The sequence below is a fragment of the Pseudophryne corroboree genome, chromosome 1, assembly GCF_028390025.1.
Source record: "Pseudophryne corroboree isolate aPseCor3 chromosome 1, aPseCor3.hap2, whole genome shotgun sequence".
NCBI classification, from domain to species: domain Eukaryota; kingdom Metazoa; phylum Chordata; class Amphibia; order Anura; family Myobatrachidae; genus Pseudophryne; species Pseudophryne corroboree.
This window is the reverse complement of record NC_086444.1, coordinates 129,975,645-129,978,440: the sequence shown is the minus strand read 5'-3', so window position 1 is coordinate 129,978,440 and position 2,796 is coordinate 129,975,645.

The following is a 2,796-nucleotide window of genomic DNA, read 5'->3' as shown; positions in this document are numbered from 1 at the left end:
GCATCCGACAATGATGCGTCATCATCCGTTGTGAGGGAACATAGGGCAAGAAGGTAGACTTACCAGCGATATCTGCCGAGATCAAAATAACTAGGCCGTCACCAAATCAGGCTTCACCTTCCTAGGGAAGAGACTCCATTTCTTCTCAGAGTCAGCATCAGCATTCCGTTGGTGAATCCACCACGCCCTCCTAGCCGATACCACCATGGAATTGGGTCGCGAACCCAAGAGTCCCATATCCCCTGCAGTCGCACGAAAGTATGCTGCAGCGTCTTTGATATGACCCAACGTACGGAGTATCTCATCTCTCCCCAGGGTATCTATAACGGACGACCAGGTAACCGACCATTTTGGAATACTACTACTCCCCCATGCGCATGCAATGGCAGGTCTAACTGACGTATGCGTGGACACATAACTAGAATATAACATATCTTCCTACATATGATCCACCGGCTTTGTGACAGCGCCCCGTGCAGAACAGGGGGTGACTCCCACTTTATTCTATCTGCGGCTGGAGAAGAATAAACAATCGGAATCCTCCTGAGGATTTGAAACCATCATGTCAGGGCTTCTCAGCAGAGCGTTCAGCACATGAAAAGGAGGAATGTTACTTCAGCTGTATTATAAATTTATCTGTACGTGTATGCATGTGTACAACACACACACACACACACACACACACACACACACACACATATATATATATATATATATATATATATCACACACACATATACCCCTCTGTTCGGAACAGCAGGGTCCTCAGTGACGTTAATACGTCCTCCTCATACACTAATCATGCACTAAATGCTCCTTTTTTTTTTTTGTATCTCCTAAGGAAACATTATTGTCGACATAGGAAGCCGCATCTGTGTCGGTATTAGGGAGTAGTAACTGGGCAAAATATATATATATATATATATATATAGTAAGGTTGCATAAATCGTGTCACAAGACGTAGAAATATCTGTGATACTTTCAGCAGTGTGAGGGAGGACCAGCTTTTTTACAAGAGAAAATGGCGCTGGCTGTGTGAGCTGTGAGGGCTAAGCTCCGCCCCCTTAATGGCGCGCTTCAGCCCTGCTATTATTTACTTTAATGACATTGGCGGGGGTTAGGATTTAGTGCCTAGGCACTTATTATCCACATTGCCAGCCTTAATGAGGATTTTTATGCTGCCCAGGGCGCCCCCCCTGTGCCCTGCACCCTGTAGTGCCGCTGTGTTTGTGGGAGCATGGCACGCAGCGCGATCGCTGTGCGGTGCCTCAGAAGCCGTCACTGAAGTCTTCTTTTCTTCATCTACTCACCTGACTTCTGGCTCTGCAACGGGGGTGACAGCGGGCTCTGGGAGTGAACCCCAGGGCGTACCTAGTGTTCCAAACCCTCAGGAGCTAATGGTGTCCTGTAGCCAAGAAGCAGAGCCTTTAAACTCCCTAGAAGTAGGTCTGACTTCTCTCCACTAAGTCCCACGATGCAGGGAGATTGTTGCCAGCAATCTCCCTGAAAATAAAAAACCTAACATAATGTATTTTCCGAGAAACTCAGTAGAGCTCCTCAGTGTGCATTCAGTCTACCTGGGCACAGATTCTAAACTGGAGTCTGAAGGAGGGGCATAGAGGGAGGAGCCAGTTCACACCTATTCAAAGTCTTAAAGTGTCCATGTCTCCTGCGGATCCCATCTATACCCCATGGTTCTTGATGGGACCCCAGCATCCTCTAGGACGTATGAGAAAAGGAGATTTATGGTAGACTTACCATAGTTAAATCTCTTTCTGCGAGGTGCACTGGATTCCACAAGGAATAACATTGGGGTGTAGAGTTGGATCTTGATCCGAGGCAACAACAGGCTAAAGCTTTGACTGTTCACAGGATGCATTGCATCGCCTTCTATATAATCCCGCCTCCAGGCACTGGAGCTCAGTTTCGTTAACCGGTCTAATGCAGTAGCAAGGAAAAGAGACAGTAGATGTTAGTCACATAGAATCACATTCTCACGACAGGAGAAGGGAATAGCGGCTAATGAAATACAAACCCAAAGAAGCTAAGTGTGTCAGGGTGGGCGCCCTGTGGAATCCAGTGTACCTCGCAGAAAGAGATTTAACTATGGTAAGTCCACCATAAATCTCCTTTTCTGCAGCGGGGTACACTGGTATTCCACAGGGAATAACATCTGGGATGTCCTAAAACAGTTCCTCATGGGAGGGGACGCACTGCAGTGGGTACAAGAACTTAGCGTCCAAAGGAAGAATCCTGGGAGGAGGAAATATCAAAGGCATAGAACCTGATGAACGTGTTCACTGTATACCACGTAGCCACCTTGCACAATTGTTCAGCGGACACGCCACGGCGGCCCGCCCAAGAAGGTCCAAAAGATCGAGTAGAATGGGCTTTGATAGCAGCAGGAGCTGGGGGGCCAGCCTGCGCATAGGCTTGTGCAATCCATCTGGCCAAGGTCTGCTTATTCACAGGCCAGCCACGTTTGTGAAAACCCAAATTACAAAAAGGGTATCTGACCTCCTGAGGGAGGCAGTCCTCTCTACATAAATACGGAGAGCCCGTACCACATCCAAAGACCGCTCTTTGGAGGACAAACCAGAAGAGATAAAGGCCGGTAACACAATCTCTTGGTTAAAATGAAAAGATGATACCACCTTAGGTAGATAACCAGGGCGAGTCCGAAGAACTGCCCGGTCACGGTGAAAAATCAAAAAGGGTGGACGACAAGACAAAGCACCTAAGTCCCACACCCTCCTAGCAGAGGCAATAGCCAGCAGAAACACGACCTTAAGCGTC